At 38.8% G+C, this 20,193-nt stretch overlaps 1 protein-coding gene across 3 annotated transcripts in view; it reads right to left on the bottom strand.

Moving 5' to 3' along the window:
* Positions 1-19,725, bottom strand: part of syt2a (synaptotagmin IIa) — a 42,232-nt gene extending 22,507 nt beyond the window's left edge. The window contains exon 1 of one of the 3 annotated variants that reach the window (XM_057319222.1): positions 19,533-19,725. The gene's annotated coding sequence lies outside the window, so the exon portion shown is untranslated. Of the gene's footprint in view, positions 1-19,260; positions 19,510-19,532 lie in introns of those variants that run through there. The other 2 variants (XM_057319224.1, XM_057319223.1) reach the window with 2 other exon arrangements.
* Positions 19,726-20,193: the final 468 nt, after the last annotated feature.

Raw genomic sequence — 20,193 nt, 5'->3', positions numbered from 1 at the left:
GCAGAGTAGCTGGAGCAGCAGGTACCTTGAGCCTCCCACACAGCGGTGGCCCAAGCCAGGGCTTTTCCAGACAACAACGTGATGATATATGCAATCCTCGACCGGTCAGTGGGAAACGAGGAAGGCTGCAGTTCAAACGAGAGTGAACATTGGGTAAAAAAGCCTTTACAGGAACTCGGGTCACCTGAAAATCGCTGAGGTGGTGGAAGGCGAGGTTCCACCCCGGGGTTTAGTACCATGGGGACTTGGATGGACTGGACTTGAGCGGCAGGCGCCGCGGGAAGTCGATCCGACATCCGTTGAACGGACTCCAGCATCTGTGACAATAGCTGGGAGTGTTGCGCCATTAAAGTCTCCTGTTGTACCAGCATGGCCTCGTGGCGTTGAAACGCCCCCTCGTGGCGAGACAGTGTAGAGAGGATCTCCTGTGAGCTGGCTGCCTCTGGGTTCATGATGGCACTAAGTTTCTGTCAGGACCCGGCCTCGAACTCGGGTCTCTGGTGTAAGGGATAATCACTACACCAGTCGAGCCACGTGGTATTAGATGGAACCCAGAAGATATAGGCAGACACAGCAGATTGAGTATTCCAGTTTAATAAAATAAAAAGCCAAAAGCAAACGCAGGGTCTTCACAAAAGTAAATAATCCAAAAGGTGGAGAGGTAAATCCACAAAGTCCAAAATCAAAAAAACCTCGTGATCAAAAATAGAACAAACTCAAAAAAGGCAGGGTTCACAGGGGAACAAACACATACCAAAAAAAGGTCACAGTAGAAATCCAGTCTCGGGAAGCAGGCAAACAAGCAATAGTCCACATGGGTAGAACACACAAGGTTGAGTTCAGACATACAAACTTAGTGCAAGGAACTGAGGAAAAAGTAAGGTTTAAGTACTACACGGGAAAACAAGGCACAGGTGAAAACAACTACTCAAATTAAACAGGGATCAAAACCAGAACACAATGGGGACTCCTAGTGGCCAAAACAAAACATGACAGGCAGAATGGTGACACTACATACACCGTCCTCAATGGAAACTGAATTAAATGACTTACTCGCCCCATCAAACTTGCAAATGTTGCTGATATAATCAGTTACTGAGGGAGTGATGACGGTCAACGTGATGTCACACGCTATCTGATTTCTTGACTATCAAAACATGCCTGATAATGTGAAAGGCGACATAGTACTTGTCAGCAAGTTGAATTTTATTAATAAGTTGACAAATGAAAGTGGACATTAATTCACATCAACATTTAACAAGTAAACCTTACAAGTTACCCCAGTTCATCTAAATGGTTTTGCGGTGTGATAAAATATTTTTTGAGAGCAACATTTTTCATGAAGACATGTTGAAGCTGCAGGAATTGACACTTTTACATCATCTAATCTTAACACACATAAAATCATGTAAAGTAACCTGCAATTTTAAGTTGCAGAGAGGGCGATATACAGGCAAAAGTTACAGATTGCAACTTTAATATGAGGTCATACAAACTGTAAACACTATAATTAGCATACAAATACACTCATAGAAATGTTAGCATGTCAAACTGTCGGACACGTCAAGCGTAAACTATTATTAATACGCAGTTAGATGGATAAGTATGAATATAAATAAATGTTTAAAAGAAAAAAAATCAAATGCAGCTCTGAAGTTTTTGCTCACTGAAAATACAAAAGTGGCAATTCAAATTCTACACAAATATGTGAATCCCGCCACCCACTCCGCGAGAAATGATCAACTAAACGAAAGGAGACTCTGCCTTCCCATTTTATTAAAAACACTGTGATATAGGCAAACAAAAAAGGATTTCTCAATTTCCAAGCATCAATTCCCTGCTCCAGCGGGTAAGAGCCTGTCTTTACCCATTGCAGCGCGTGAATAATTTAATGAAGCTGACAAAATTCACAGGATAAGCCGCTTTATAATTCAAGGACCCGTTCCTTTTCTGAGACGGTATGGCAGAATTGTGCTATGCTGCCGTTATGCAATGTAACATTGCGTAAGTCGAGTTTTCCACAGATACACTGCAGGAAGAGCTCCACTAAAGAGAAGATGAAAACAGACGGAAAACAATGGATACAGCCACTGTGAGTCACAACTGCACCCAGCACTCTCTCTCTTACACACCAGTCGAATAACCTCACTATTGTCCACAACAGTTTTTAAAGTTCCCCCACTTAAAATTTCTACCCAATAAAATATTCTAGAGCTTGTTATAAAGATCTATATTTGTGATAAAAATAACAAGACATATCTTGATTTTAAGTTCATTTTGGCTTATTTTACTGCTTACTATGTCTTTACACAAGTCACCCTTGGAATTTTTTGAGGCCCACTAATTTAAATAATTAAACATCTTTAAAAAAGAAAAAATATAGCTGCACAACAAATTGTGAAAGATATATTCATTGTGAAAGATATGTTTTAAAAAACAAAACTTGAACAAAATCCAGATTTCAAATGGAAACCCAGCACATTGCCAAAATTATTCAGCATACAAACTAAAAGGACACACCCAAAACTAAAAATTCTGTCATCATTTATTCATCCTAGTGTCATTCAAAACCTGTGTATGACTCTTTATTCTGTGGAACACAAAAGAAGATATTATGTCTCAGTGGTTTTGTGTTTATATTATGAAAGTCAATGGGGGAAAATGTTGATTTAGTACAACATTCTTCAAAATATCATGCAGGTTTACAATGACATAAGAGTGGTAAACGATAAAAGAATTTTCATTTAATAGTGAACTGCATAGCGTCAACACAAGCAAAATGATAAACTCAGAACATAAAGCTGAATGTGAAACTTGCCTTCTTGATCAACATTGCCTATATACGTTTGACAGTTTGGTTCCTAAATTTATTATAAAGTTCTTAAAGGTGTCATGAACTGGCCTTTTTAATCATTTTATACTGTTGTCTGAGGTCTACGTATGACGTTCATGTGGTTTTTACATTCAAAAACATAAAAAAATAAGTAATAGGCTATTTTCTACCCTGGTCTTGAGGCCGACTCAAGAAACGCTCGGTTTTTAAGGGCGGGCCGCATTGAAGACTTGGAAGTAAATGCCCACTGCTATGATTGGATAACAGTTCCAAAAGACAGCAGTGTGCCCTGTGATGCACATTTCTGTGTGTCTGTTTGACAAGTTACTTGCTTAGTTGGAGCCTTCTGTGAACTTGGTTAGACACGTAGGTTACACATAATCAGGACATATCAAGCGATCTCTAACGAAGCAATAGTGACGCATCGTACATATGTTTTTACTCACATAAGATTCCGGTCGGATTCAATATTGACGGCACAGCATTGCTTTTTAATCTCAGTCTCTCTGCAAATCCAGCATCGCGTGTGCCTTGTTTACAAAGGAATCCACAGTGAAATGAAGCGAACAAACTCTCAATGTTTCACCAATGTGAGCTGGAACGTCTTTAAAAATAACCTTCAACCACGCATTCCTAATATCAGAATCCAAAGGAAACGATTGTGTTCTTCCACAACCAGGCGCTGCACAATGTTGCATGTTTGTTGCTTGGTCGCTCTAAATAAAAATAACAGTGAAAGAAGTTCGCAATTTTGCACATATGACACGGGGCCAGCAGCTCTCGAGAGCCCTTCGCTTAAGTTTATTTTTAAAGATCTTCACAGAAAAAAATGAGCAAATAAAGACAAGAAGAAAATAAATCTTAAAATGCAAATTGTTTATACATTTTATATACATTTCAAAATTTGCAACTTACCATTTATTAAGACCTAAGTGCCGAGGCTTTTTGATCTAAGACCAAACAACAAGCATAAAAGCGCTTATTAATAACAAACATGGCAACACTGCAAAAGAGCATATCACCGGTTTATCTTAAACTGACGGACAAAACAGATCTTTAGCCGAAAAATATGTCGCTATGGTTACCAGTTTGTCAATCATCACAAATGCGGGAGTGTGTACTATGTGTACATGCCTTAAGTCATTCGCGAACCAGTGGGCGGGGCTAGAGAAGTAGTCGTTGATATTCTTCTGTGGAGGCGGCGTTCAATCTATCAATGATGTCATTGATAGGTACATTCCAGGACCTGGCGTTCGCTGGGCCTGGTGTCAATAAAAGTTGTCATTTCAGTAACAAGGACGTCTTCAGTTCTGACACTTGCAGGATGTTCGTTTGAATACGATGAGCTTTTATATGACAAAAGCTCAGGTTAAAATTGATTTCTCAATTCATGACACCTTTAATTATCCAGACAGCAAATAAATCACTGCTGCCCATAACTCACTGGCCACATTTGGCCTCCACATACTTTCTTCTACCAAGTGATAAATGAATTTGCGCCAAAATACTGTGGGCAGTGCAAGGACAGAGGCAAAGACCTGAGAATATCAGAAGAAGAACTCCTCCTCTGCATGAATTCAAGAAGACCTTGCAATGTAATAGCCTTCAATCTCAACATATTTACAGAATGACTCAGAGTCTGGACCAATTTCAAGATTAAACAAATACTGACAAATAATGCACTTGTTTAAACAGCTTGTAACCAACCTACAGCTGTCCAATTATATAATATTACTTATTCATGGTGAAAACAGAGAGACCTGTGATCTAAGGAAATTTGATGATTTAACAATCCCAAGGTAATTTCAACTGGTTGACAAATTATTGTGTTAAAACGGCTCAGGCGCTCCCAATGAATAAGAAAATTACAGACAAATTGTTGCTAATCCTCCAAAGGAGCGTAAAGTAATAAACAAGAGGCAGATTAGCATCTTGGGAGAAATGTCTTTGTGCCGTCTGTCAACACAAGTGGCCCTAACTGTCCAACACCTTTAATTACAAGTGTTAATAAGAAGCCAAGAGAATCACCATTCAGGATATCAATGTTTTTAGACATAATGCCAAAACTGGAGATTGTGGAAGATGCAATCTGTTAAATTAACAGTTAAAGTCACCGTGAAATCAAAGAGGGAAATTCTAAGTGTTTTACACAGATTATTATAAATGATTTATCCGTGCACACCATTATTATTTTTATTCATTTGCACTTGTAATCTTTAATCAAAAACATTAAGCTCCCTTTCCCCTCTCATCAACAACTCTTCACCACATGATGTTACAGCAAAAATGGGGTAGGACTATACTGACCCTCCAATGGCCAGGCATTTTTAGCCCTCCCCTCCAGGCCCAACTTACAACAAACAAATATTTTTTTCTAATTTCAGAAGCCGTTTCACTCGGATATACGTCACGATATGGAAAAGAAGTCAATCGCAACTTCCGTTTCATGGTGACTTTTTAAAAAATCTACGAATGGGCTTTAAAAATGTGATTTCTTACATTCTTTTTGTGCTAGGGTTATCATGACAGAAGTGGACAGCAATACCTTGTTCCTCATATAAATGTGAATTGTTTATGCAATGTAATGATTTTTTTGTTATACTATACACCTGGCTATGTTACGTCTAAATGCAAATCAGTTGTACTTGTTTGTAGTTGTTTGTCCTTGTTCGCCCCATTTTATTCCCGTCGCTGACAATGTTTCAAACCGGACCTTAATTAAAATGGCAGGCAACGTTTGCCACCTCTCACCTCTTCTCCGCACTCTGGAGTGTCTTGTGTGTGTGTGTTTAACACAGTGATATGATCACTGGACTCCCTGAGATGGAGATTTACCCTCCTGCTTTGTACTGAAAGAGAGAGAGATACACAGTAAAAGAGAGATACTGTAGAGATAGACAGATAGAGAGAGAGAGAGAGAGAGAGAGAGAGAGAGAGAGAGAGAGAGAGGGAGGATATGAAGTAAATGAGAATCTTGTGTCCGTGTCTTTGCTCTGGGGGTGACTGCATGCCGCTCAGAGGACAACAGACACTTTGCTTTTATGGGAGCCATTATGTTCACTGCACTCACAGTGATTTTGCAGCTCTCTGACATTCTCCTGCTGTTTTATAGGTGCCACTGCCAGCACACTTTTTGTAAATACATACGATCAAATAAACATATACAGTGGATACAGCAGATCTGCTTTTTGAAAACAAAGTCGAGGAATAATGAGATTTTTTGCGTGGACTAGAGAGTCAGAGGATTGAGACAGATACTGTCAATTTATAAGCAGGAACCCAAAGCAAGTCTGGGTTCTTAAGAAAAGAAAAGAAAATGTTGGATTTGGATAACTATTACACTTATAATTAAATAAATGGGCATGTAAAGAGGAAGATTTATGCAACTGTGTTTTTAACCCATTTCTCTCATACACAAAGCACTGATCCTTAAACTGCATCATATAATGCAAATCTGCAATATAAACAACTGTATTCTGCAGTACTCTAATGGCCACAAATGTGATATTCATTGATAATCACAACTGTGGTATTTACTGATACTCACAAATGTGATTTTACTAATGGTTGCAAATTTACTGGTGATCCCAAATGTGATATTTACTAATGACAGTAAAAGAGATATTTACTGATGCTCCCAGCCGTGATGTTTACTGATGGTCTCAAATGTGATATTTAGTGATATTCCCAAATGTGATATTTACTAATGATCACAAAAGTAAACTGTACCAAAGTTCTTAAACGTGATATTTATTGATATGTGCAAATGGGATATTTACATACAGTATGTTTGCAACTGTTATATTTGCTGATGCTCTCAAATGTGATATTTAGTGAATATTTACTGCTAATGTGATTAGATTGTCGCAAATGTGACATTTATTGATGCTCACACATGTGATATTTACTGGTGATCCCAATTATGATATTTACTAAGGATCGCAAATGTGATATTTATTGCAGAATGCTTGTGTGCTATTTACTCATGCTGTCAACTGTGATATTTACTGATACTCGCATATTTACTGATGGAATATTAACTCATGGCCCCGAATGTGCCATTTACTAATGTTCCCAAATGTGACATTTACTGATGATCACAAATGTGATATTTATTGATATTTGCAAATGTGATATTTACAGATGCTGCCAGCTGTGATACATCCCAAATATGATATTACTAAAGGTTACAAATGTGACTGGTTCTTGCGAAATTATATTTATTGATGATCACAAATGTTATTAACTGATGCGCGCAAATATGATATTAACAATCACAAACGTGATATCTACCGATGATTGCAAAAGTGATATTAACAAAACTTACTTATATTTACAGATAATTTAAATATATTTCAATATATGTACTGAGTCTGTCTCACTGTCATGAGTTTTTGCTTTGCACAGTTCCACTTGGTCAATATGAAACAATGATAACGCCAAATGTCACTCGACTAAAACTTTTCTGCATTCCAGCCTACTGGCTGTAATGACGCATTTGATTCACACAAAGCTTGAGCTGGCACAAATAAACAGTGATCTAGGAACAGAAGGAGCAGAATGGACCTGGTTCATTTGGCAGAGCAAATCAAACCTTCAGCGGTGCGACTGGATATGAGTGCTGAACTCCATAATGATAATTGCTTCAGGGCATCTGCCAAACTTGTCTTGTGCCGTGTGGGAGTTCTTTCTATACAATCCACACACTTTGTATTCACTGCAGTTCTTGCTTCTCAAGAATGCTGCAGTCCAGAATGATCCCTAGACTCACTGAATCTGATTCAACCCTGGGTCAAATAAAGAAAAGAAATATGAAATTAAATATGAAAAGTTTTGCTTAAAGTAAATAAAGCCATTTCTTTCAAACGAAACGTCTTTACAAATTGAATAAAATTGTTATTAAAATAATGTCACAAAACAAACTAAAATTGATTATTGATTGTTTTAAAACCGACCCAATTCCATTTATGCAAAACATTATTCTTTTTTTATTATTACATTTTGAATTTGATCTTGACATGTTTTTGTAATTTGTGACCCTGGATCACAAAACCAGTCTTAAGTAACACGGGAACATTTGTAGTAAAAGCCAAAAAAAAACATTGTGTGGGCCAAAATGATCGATTTTTCTTTTATGCCAAAAATCATTAGGATATTAAGTAAAGATCATGTTTCATGAAGATATTGTGTAAATTTCCTACCCCAAATATATAAAAACTTGGTGGATGGCCTGCTACAGTGCCTCTGATTATGATATCCTATCATAGCAAACCATACATCAATAGATAGCTTAACTATTCAGCTTTCAGATCATGTAAAAATCTCAATTTCGAAAAATTGACCCATAAAACTGGTTTTGTTGTCCAGGGTCACATTTGACGATTTAGCTCTTCATTGTTTTTAAAACAAGGTGCAAATAAAAAACACGAAATTATCCTTCCATTTTCTTTGTTGCTTATCCTGCATATGATCATGGGAAACACTGGAGCCAATTCCAGAATCATGGATGTTAGCTGGGACACAACCTGGACAGGTGGCTTGTCCATCCCAGGGCACAATAGAAATAGCTCAAATCAACCAAGAAATAAAATAATAATAACCATTGTCCTCCATTACATATGTGGTGTTACACAATATACTGTACAGTATGTGCCTAAAACAAAACACAAAAACTCTTGGTAGCTCTTATTGTGTTCCTGCCAAACGTTTGGTGGTGTGGGTGGTCTCTGTAGAATCAATTGTGTACAGTTAAGCACAAAAAGCAATGTTTTGTGTCCTTGTATGGATCAAATTCGACTTGAATAAAGTTTGACATTGTAGCTTGTATTAGACATTGATTTTAGTCCAACACACGCTGATGTTACAGTGATTTAATTACATCTATTATGGCTGCATGATGTCTCTTGTTCCTGTGCCAGCGTGGCATCATTAGATACTAGCCAATCAGTACGAGTTTAATCATCACTTTAGCTCCTCCCTTTCTAGAATAAAAGATGACTAGAATAAGAAAAATGAAAGTCCAGCACTACACTTTATCTGTATTCGGCACCCCCCAATACTTAAGAGATTGACCTTCCAACTCCACCACTACAGCAACTGCTACTACGTGTTAAAAAACCCACAAGCAATAGGCTGCCACACAAAGATCACAACATCACAACCTGCCCAGATTTCAACAGATCCATTTCATTGTCATTCTAAATTGTAAAATCACCTTTTACGCCAAACGCGTAATAGGACAAGAAATAAGAGGGCCTCGGTGTGACTCTTGAAGAATTACATTACAGACACCTACAGTATATGGCTGGGTGGTATGAAGGTATATACCTTTGCGACAGAATTAGATGTCTGTGTATACCATGATATGTAAATCTATGGGCGTGGCTAACTCACATGTTTAGAATTAAATGTTTAAATTACATATAAATATATGAAGAGTTTGGTTCCAAATTGAAATCCATTTTTTTATTTTTCAAAAATCATGTTTTTTATTATGTTATCATGTTTTTATTGTTTTCTTGTATTAGTTAGCTGTATTTTTTGTAATTATGGCTTAAATCAAAACAAACCAACTTCAGATTGATAGATATTAATTGGAATGCACAAAAAAAGATTTTTGAAAAATTTTAAACTGGAGTAATCTCCTTTTGGAACCAAACTCTTCATATATACATGCAAACATTTTCAAAATATACTGTATGTATTTGTGTGTACATGTGTGTGTATATGCATACAAAATGAATATGCACGGTGCACAGACAGACATATATTATGTAAACACAAACTTTTACTCTGGATACGATTAATCGTTGGGCAGCCCTTTAAAAACGACATATCATTAGCTTATGTGGTCTTTTGGAACAGAAGAGAGATGCTAAGGGCTCTGAACAAAAGAGCGCACCTGTAGTCTCTGTGTAATCAATCATTTCATTCTTTGTACTTAATAACTATGGTTGGGAGACTGGTAAGTGTCTTTCTGGCTCATAACCCTGGGTGTGTCTCGCGGAAAAACTCATGTCCTCAGCTGACAGATAATTTAAAACATCACAGTCAAAGGACCAAGGCCTGGCATCCTCACTGGCTCTCACAACCAGTCTCCAAGTCCCTAACCACAGCCGTCTGCCAGGACTTTATCCCCAACGTGAGAAAACTACCAAAATACCTTCACCTCATCTCAGGCCTGAACACAACAACACAGTTACAGTGGTGGCTGTACATTAGCTTGCAGCTTTCCTTCTTTATGGTGGGATTAATTCGGGCTGGTTTTTCGGTAACGTGGGCTCATCGATGTGAGAAATGAAACATAGTGACCGGTGATGCCGTGGCTCAGCAGGATAATTCCTTTGGACTTGTTGGGTCAGCGCTTTCCATGGCTGACCCAACATGTCATGAATTTAGCCTTTTTATAGCTGTCAAACAGAAAGAGAAATTTGATACGAGGACTGTTTTATAATGGAGTTCAACAGGCACCATAAAATTTCGCTTTTTCTTTATAATGCCATTGAAGGTGATTTTTTGGCGGGGCAACATAAAATGTCCCTTCCACCAGACAGACAGAAAAGCCTTCTAGTTCATTTCATGCTTTTAACTCTTTTCCAGCCATTGACAAGATTTTCTGTCATTTACGATACCATGCTTTCGCTTCATTCACAAGTTATTGCTTTCCATGTTTTCATTGTTACAAGACAGGGCATGCTGTTTTGCATCTTCTGAAAAAGTACAGGTACATCTATGGATCCCAAAACAAGCAAATACTCTTTGTTTTTACCGTCATTCAGAATTTGATCATCGCACTGAATTTTATCTGGAGAAAATCTTTGACAAAAATGCTATTTTCTTAGCTTCTTTTTAAACTTAACAACACTCAAGCATTTTTTTCTTAAAGGGGTCATATGGCGCGAATATGTGTTTTTCTGTGTCTTTGGTGTGTTATAAGTTGCCAATGTATGTATTAGACACGTACAATTGCAAAAATGAAAGTGTGGGAACAAAAGATGCATTCTATCTAAAAGCGAATGCTCAACCAGACCTGCCTGAAACGCCTCGTGTAACCACACCCCCACAAATCTACGACAGTTGGTGGTATGATTTGACTAAGACCGCCCAAATGTATATGCAAGTAAGGTGGGCGTACCTGTCAGTACAATTGAAGAGGAACCTGATGTTCCAAATATGGTAAGAGGCGTTACATTTCCGTCACACGCTTGCAGTATTCCACCAATCACTATGCACTGGTTAACTGGCCAATCATAGCACACCTCGCTTTTCAGAGCCATGAGCTTTGTAAAAAATCTGAGCGTTTCAGAGAGGCGTGTACAAACATACAAAAGATACAAACATGACGGTATGTGGAAAATACAGCGTTTTTGAACCTTAAATGGTGTAGACACATTGCATTACATCTAAAACAAACCATAATATTTGTTTTAGCCGTGTCATATGACCCCTTTAAAGCAAAGGCTCTGTTTTTTATATACTGTATATTAAATGTTTGCACATTTATAGAACAAAATATTAGGGGGGTCAAGACAGTTCTGTGAATATGATAAAAATGCTGGCACTGACTGAAAATGCTGTTAGGGAAATAATTAAGAGCTCTCCAAAAAACATTTAAGAAATTTTAGATATATTTTAGATGGCTGTTAAAAATATGCTTTTTTGATCCGGATATTGTAGTTGTGACATTTACCAGCAGGGAAAAACCTTTATCCCTTGGTTAACCATCCAAACATTTATCCTTTGGTCCAAAATAACACTTTGTGACAACGATACAAAAAAAGACAATAATAAATGTTGTGCGGCTGTGATTCATTTTGCAAGTTCAAGTCCAGGTGTCACAACGCAAAACAAGATTAACAAGCAGACAAATGTCTGGACTAACTATAATAAGTCAATTGAACAAACCAGCTAGTCATAGTCTAAATCAGATTCATGAAAAAAAATACAAGTTAGATCATATGATCATCCAAAAAGCAGATCTCATGTGAACATGGGCCAAGTGCCAATTGCATTTTTCCTGCATTACTTTGAGCTTGTACTAAAGCTCTTATTTTTCATTTTGCCTATGACGAATAAAAACATTTTCCAGATCATTCATCAAAGTTGCACGTTATTGCATCACACGTAGGGATTTTAAAGCGCTCGATCACAATGAAAACCCTGAAACAAGATCAGGATGTGTGTGTGATTCTGAGTAGCACAATTCGAGACCTGAGGCTTTTCCCAGCAACGGTCGCCTCAAAGAGCAATAGCTCTAACTAATTACATTTCTACAATTAAATTAACAAGCATTGCAAACAGGCTCCGGCTGACCAACTTCAACCTTAAACAAAATCACTTGCATAAATCACTCAAATTATTGTATTCTGTGCTGCTGACGGGGCAGAAATGCTTATTTATTTTGATTTATGAATGACTTCGTACAAACTGTAAACAGAAAGTAAATGTGATGCATTCATAATGAGTTTTTCACTTGCACTAAATGCATTAAAGCATTCAAAATGTTATCATCAAATGTTATTCACCCTAACTTTGGTTTGCTGCTGTGCCTTTAAGACTTAAATAAGAAACGGTGCTTTGCTATGCTTACACGCTGGTTGCTAGTCAGGGTTCAATATATTTTGCATAACTTTTTTATTCAAGAACGGCCTTATTGCAATGCCAGCATTACATTGAGATGGCTTCACAAAACAACCCGTTCTGAAATGTCCACACAAACTGTTACTGTAACACACAGGTGCTGTATTATATGTCTATGTAGCCATGTAAATATTTAAAGAGGCAAAAATGAGCAGAAGGCTTACTGCTGATATTTAATTATATTTCCCTCTATCCGCGCTGGACAAGAAAATGAAACACTAAATCAAAGAGAAGGAAAGAGAGGGTGAGAGAGAGAGCAAAAGAGAGATGGACGTTTGCTTCAACTGCATCTCACGCATTTACAGAAACAAAAACAGTAAAGATCTTTTACGTCTAGACACTAAATGCCAACTAATTATATAGGTATTCAAATTATTCTTGTTTTGTAATATAAAGTCAAATAAAGAATCCTAAGAGGTCTTCCTACAGCTCAACTTGGTAGAAACACAAAGGTTTGTATCTCAATATTTATAAAAGCATCTGCGCAATGTATACATTTCTGTTTTAAAGTAGGGCGCACATTCATTCTACTGTGACTTGGAGCCGTACCGGGGACTCACCAGCAGAGCATATTTCTGTGCCGCTGCACCACAGTAACAAAATGTTCCAACATTAAGCAAATACGACAGAAAGAAAAAAGAAATGCAGCGACTTTCGGCAGAAAAAAAATCTAAATGCCACCTCAATCAGCTCACTTCAATTTTGGGAACAAATATAAACAAGCACAACGAAAATAAATACAACCAATCTTCCACTTGAGCTGGATTTCCTGCTCTCAGCCATTCCATTACTATGGATGTATGCAGGAAGGATGAAAATAATGGAATTGAAGTCACATTCACTGACAGTATGAAAGGCTACAGCAGGGGTGCATGTACAGGACCACGGGGGTCCTGCAGCACATTACACAGGGTACAATACTAGAAAAGATTTCATACCAATAAAATTGCAACGATATTATTTAAATAATACATCTGTAATTTATACCCATTACAAATCGTGTAGGTAATGACTTCAGCTCCTATAAACAAAACAAAAATGATGCAATTGTTGCCTTGTGTGGAGGCACTCGTAGCAGAACATTTGTTACTGTATATAGAAAATGACACCCTAGGCCTAGAGGAAAATGGTTTTGCTCAGATGTTGCTCTTTTATAGCTTAGGAGATTTCATGAAGATGTCTTCTGTGTTTCTTTTGAAGGGGTGGTGCAACGGTGTGTCATGCATTCTGACTTCTTTACAATGTTAAACGTGCTGTCTTCTCATGCTTAACATGGTCAACTTGTCAAAAAACGAGTTGGGCGTATTACGTAGTATTTCTGTGCTCGATACACTCCCCCAGCGATCGTACAGGTTTCGGAAAGTTTTTTTTCGAACATATAAAACTGTTTCGTAACAATTTTTCTTAGTACCTTATTGGACAATTCTTATTCTTATTGGAAAAGCACGCGGCAGCAAGGAGAGCAGGAGAAGGAGCATGCGCAGACGTCACTTTCACTTGTGTGCAGGAGAGAGAGAGAGAGCATACGTTCGCGAAGTTCAGGTGTTTGTTTGTTCACTGCGTTTGGGTGATGAATGTTATATAAACGGTGGATATAACGCTGGATTTGGAGATCGTTTGAAACTGATATATGGAGCCGTCCCAGCGCTAAAAGATGCCGGACATGAACTGCACGGGGTTGAGTGAAACTGATGTTTATATTTTGTTGGCATTGGGTGCGCACGTGCTTTAGTTCAGCCTACCCCTCCCCCCCGCACGTGCCGTATGCTTTCGGAAATAACCGTACAGCTGTATCTCTCTTTTATAAATGTGATCAAATGAAATACTCTTTGAAGATACGAAGTGTGCAATACTACTCTATAGGTACTCAAGATTAATATGAGATTGGCAGAAACTGCGTGTGTTAGCGCTGTTTTAAGTATCAACTCAGTCTCAGATGTTTCTCATAAAATTGCTTAGAAATCAAGAAACAAATGAGACAATAGCTAGAATACACAAACAGTATGGATATGTTAACTTAATATAGGTTGTAGATGTAAACTAATCTGGATTTGGGTAAATACTGTATGATGAGAAATGATTGAGTTCATAATGAGATCTTCAATAACATTGACTTTTGATTGCAGACTTGCAGCTGAATTTGTCAAATTTTTGAGACCTCCATTTTAAAGACATGCAATGGAGACATTTGTAAGATTTCTGACATTTTTCTCAGTAGAAATATTTGAGACTTTAGCAAAACTTTCAATTTGTTCTCCATTTAATCTCATTCATGAAATCTCATCTGTATTTTTCTTTCTTGGTCTAGATTGGCTAAATTAGAATATTTGCATATTGTGTAGAAAATATAGCACTTAAAAAGTCCAGCTATATTTGATGAAACCAAATATATAATATCCTAAAGTAAAATCACTATTGTTTTAGGGATGTTTTACAGGAAAACATGTTATGTAATGATAATGCTGAAGGGATGAGCCTCACCGATCGTGACTGAAATAAGTTGAAAATCTCTGACCTACAGCAGACGACAGAACAATGAACATGAAATCCCATGGTTAAAAAAACAGTACATATATATCATCTGGCAGTGAATACAAGGACAGACACAACCACACAGTGTCCGTGAATCTGAGCGTTCCTCATTCTCCATATTAGAAACACGTCTTGGGGCATTTCATAACTGATGGTTGAACATTTCCACTGAAATCTTTTCTGATTAAGCTCAGCGAGATGAAAATGAGCGTTTTCTGCACATACCGTGGCTCCAGGCCTCTTCTGTTTGCTACTAATGAGCTTTCTTGTGGCACTTTGGCCAAGCTGGACACACAAACAAACCTGGAGGGTTGACATTTTTGTTCTTGAAAAATGTTTCACATGGCATATTGTATGCAAAATCCCATCTCAGATTAAGAAATGCATTAAATAATGAATTGAAATCAGGTTTTCTTTCTAAATGCAAAAAATCTGTTCTTTTGTACAACGAATGTCTTACAACAAAGTACATCGGACTCTTTCCACATGTTTCACAGGCTTGTTGTAGCCTCAATGCTTTGTCCTGAGGGTAAAGCTGCTCCGTCTCATTAATTACAAATTGTATCTTTCAAGTTGTTGCCGCCCCTATGGCTGTTCAACTAAGCAGCTGTATTTTTGGAGGGCAATAAGTTCTGATTGCACCAGAGCAACCACACCCTGTTTTAGTGGTAAACATCTACCAAATCAGTTACATGGACGGCTCGATACCATTACATCAGAGTGTAGTTTCAGATTGTATCACATTTTGTTATTCTTTTTTTTGCAATGTCCGATTCTGTAAGATTGCTAATTAATATCTGATTGATGCATCCCTAATTAGTAACAATAGTTTCTCACTGGTTTCTGCTTCTCACAGGTGTCAGAGAGACACAGTCACATCGCAGATGACGACCACTCTCAGCATCAGCGGTAACAGCACAGAGAAGATCGACCTGACCTGACAGCCCTTTTGACAAGAAACCAGCATCAACATCCATGATGAACCGAGACTGGTTTTAGCAGGTTAGTTCTGGTTTGATGCCAGTCTGGTTGGAGGACCCGTCTAGCCATGCTGCTAAAAGGTATCTCTGTTGAACCTAGTTGACCAGGTAAGTCTTGATGGTTAAAGTCCCCATAAAATTGAAATTGACAACTCTCATCTTTTTAATGGAATATTGTATTGCTATTTTTATGAATGACTTATCTGTGCGCCTCATTATTTAAAAAAGTCAAAAGTTAAGATCTGCCTCAATTTTGTTATCAATGCACAACTTACAACGATCCAGTCAGTTCTCAATGGATGAAATCAAGTCCCGCCCCACGTAATTTTTTTCACTCTGACATATGTCACGTTTCGGAAAAAAGACTATCGCTACTTCTGTTTTATGTCAGCTTTAAGCAACTTAGGAAGCCTGGTGGGGACACCTCTCTGGGGAGCTATTGTTCTCCTGTTATGGATGTGCAAAAAAAACCTAACGACAGACAGAACGACAGACGACAGACAGTTGAACGACAGACAGTTTCTCCTCATAAATCAGATGTGATATATTATATTTCTGCATCTGTCTGAATTGACCACACAATCCCGAAGGGCTGGTACAAAATAATGTCCTCCTGCCGTCTACAGTATGATCCAGTGTACTGACCATTACTTATCTCATATCGAGCTGATTTCACCACACACAACTGTGATCTGAGAGCATATGGGAAACAGAGATGATAGATGATAGTGGCTGTGTTTTATGTGATGTTTATGGTTGCTGTATCAGACTCAAACTGTTTTTATATAGCACCATACTTTTTAGAATTGACTGTAAGTGTATTTACAAAATAGATGTAATAGCTGTATTCGAAATATTTTGAAGTTAAACATAGTAGGATTGCAGACAGGAACGAACAAAAACAATATTTTTGCATCTAAAAAACAAAACAACTATAATGAATTACAGAAAACATCACATCAGTTAAATAAACACCCCAAAATCCCTTCCCTCAGGAAATCACAAATGAGATCTCATAATATCTCTAGACAATAATGGAGCAATAAACAAACGGTGACGTTTGTGTAAGCCTCCTGCTTCACAGATTCGTCTTTTGAAAGAAATACCTCGATTGTGACTCCTTCAGAGTTTCAGAAGGAATCTTAGCAATGTCTCACACCATAGCGTATACTGTCAAGTAATTGACTTTTATAATAACTCAAACGTTTCAAAACACATTCAAAGGCCAAAATTATCTGGACTACTCAGATTTGTCCCTTTGTTATCTCTCCTAAAGACGTTTTGGTGAAAGTTTGTATTTAAATGAACCAAAAACTATGCACTACAATATTCCTCTGGTTTGAGCCTATACTACTAGGAACATGGTGACCATCTTGGATAGTGGCTATCTTGCTTAGAGCTTCACAAACCACAATGCTTCAGTATCATATTCCACATATCACACACACACTGTATCATCTTACACCCAAAATTACCACACAAATGCTTCCAGAGAATAAAAAAAACGTCCAAACGGCTTCAGTGCAGTTTATTAGCCTCCTCTGGCATCACCAAGCTACCATAAGAAAGAAAAATCACACATGAGATCTCTTTAATATCTCGACTAGACATTAATGAGATCAAATGGAGAGCAAATAGAAATGTTTGCTTATGTATGTTTGCGTCTCATATGTTTCCCCTGAGAAATCTCACAAATCCAAATCTCTGTTAGAGAACTCAACAATGTCACAAACTGACCTCAGATTGCCAAAGCCTGGAATCAAAAGTCTTGAAGATCTCAGTATGAACTCAAACAATACTTTACCCAATTCCATACTCGTTCATGTGTTTAAAAGGAGTAGTTAATTTGCCCCCATTCACTCTCATAGTAATTTGTATTCTACTATGGAACGGCAATGGGGGTACATTTTGAAGTAAACTACATCTCATTTGTGTCTATTTGTATGTCTTCTAAGCAATTTCAGGAGAAACATCTGAGACTAGCTGACCCTTACATAGAACTCCATCAAATCTTATGAAAGAGTTATGAAAGAGCCAACCTCTGAGAAATAACATCTTCCTTTGGGTATAAGCAGATATAGCTTCAAACATGGCTTTGAATTGCCCGTTGCATATCTGCACTTAGTGGCACACTGTACTGTACTCCAGCTCTTGATGACACAGCATTCGTCCTTGAGAATGTCCCCTCCCTGTGATCCCCCATCTACTGCAGGAGAATCCCGAGAGAGAGAGCGCTGCTGAGCATCTAAAGAAGTTCCCTTTCATTCTTCTAGCAACCTATATAATCACTAACTCATAAATGGAGAGCAAATGGAGACCTTTGCTTAAGTCTTCTGCCTCTCAAATTGTTCACCTAAGGAAAAAACCCTAAAGACACGTGTGGGATTACTCCCAGAGCTTCGGTGGAGATCTCAACACTATATCCAGCTGTGCTCAGATTTGCCAAGACAACACCTGCCATCAAAACTGTGACATTTCAATATGAGCTCAAACATATCTCATCAAATTCTCAATTGCAACATAAGCCCTCCACGTTTTTAATAGCTTCATTATTGTACTGTATTTTGACGATTCTGATTCAGGTTAAGCCTGTAGAATTTTCAGAGAAACAAACTTGATACCAAAATGAGACATGACTGAGAACTCAGTTAGGTCTCCTCAGCTAAACAAGAGCAACCTCCAGGCATCATACATTTCCTGGTGGATCATTCTCTAGATGTCCACTTTTAAAACGCCCAAAAGTGATTTGCATCCACGCACGTGAACTTAACAGCGTTCCTTTACATAATACAAGGTTAAACCCCAATGACAAAGTGCATTCGGACGACAGCTCTCGCTCCTCTACGCTCAACCGCAGACCTCTTTTAATGCTTTCCATTGTCTTTCCCTGTACGATGTGCTGTTACAGCAGTTGTATCGGAGAGCCGCGGCATATTGTCTCGACCTCTGATCGGTGAAGCAGAGGAGGGTGTCGTTCCTATTTCCCCCTTGGGGAAACACAGCAGCTGTCAGGGGCACAGTCAGGAAGACACACTGCACCCATGCACGGACACGGCAAAAAAGCCACCCGCCCGTTTGACATTGCCCCTGCGCACAGCTCCGGGACCAGCTTCCCATGACCGGCGCGCAACTCCAGCCTCAATGAGGTGCGAAGGGGAAACTGACCAGAGATCAGTTCAAATAAAGTGGCTGGAACCCACAAGCCGTTAAAAACGCCAAATGAAACGAATACACAAAGCACCGCTGATTAAAACTTAATACATCGGTTTAACTCACCAACTCGGGTTCAGAGCTCCCAACTCGCACTTTTCACCAGCATAAACGCAAATTGCCGCTTGAAAAGAGTTACAGCAGAGCACAACAGTCACAAATGTATGAATCACACTGCAGTACTCCACTAATCACAGAGCCCAGACTCTAATGGGCTTCCCTCTCCACCGCTCACGTTTAAGTCACAAACCATCTAGTGCAGCCAAACAATCTTTCTACCATCCAGCTCCGCACGGTTCCTCGTCTTTGCATAAAGCACGTTCAAGAGCCGCACACACCTGACTGCGGTGTTCTCCTCGGTTCTAATCCTCAATGAGCGAGGCACTTAGGGGTTAACGTTTCAACGGCGTGTGAACGTCTCCGGCACGCTCTCTTCCATCAGCCCGAGAACTGCAGTCATCCCCCCTCTACTCCTTACTGCAGCAATGCACACGCGCGCACACGCGCTCACTTCAGCGAACACACACACACAGCCCTCCCCTCCTCCTGTTTGCGCTCTCTCTCTCTCAGTTTCTCACTCCCACAGAGAAATCCCCCCCAAACGCACACTCCCTCTCTCTCTTTTTCCTTCCCCCACCCTTCCAATTCCGTCCTCTTCCAAAGCGTCTGATTGGAGATTCTGCTCACACAGCTCTGCATGCATCTCTGCTTCTTTTTTTCGGCTTTTCTATTTGGTATCGCGTGCACGGCGGGGTAATCAGCCCGGGTCAATATACAGCACTTCCTCTGCCTTCCCCGTCAAACTGAGTGACCTTAAATCACCCTGTTGTGTTTTTTGCGTAACGCAGCCCCGGGACTGTACAAACACAGTTCAAGTGGGTTTCAGGACGGGAGAAAAGGGAACGTGGAGGGGGGAATTTTGAAAAAAAGGGGGCTGCGGAGCTTCAAATGCGTTGCAGCAGAGAGAGACCGAATGCTTGACGACTGTAAAGAGACGGA

This window comes from Triplophysa rosa, linkage group LG21 (genome assembly GCF_024868665.1).
Source record: "Triplophysa rosa linkage group LG21, Trosa_1v2, whole genome shotgun sequence".
NCBI lineage: Eukaryota > Metazoa > Chordata > Actinopteri > Cypriniformes > Nemacheilidae > Triplophysa > Triplophysa rosa.
Note: the sequence above shows the minus strand (reverse complement) of the source record. Positions and strands in the feature narration are given on the sequence as shown.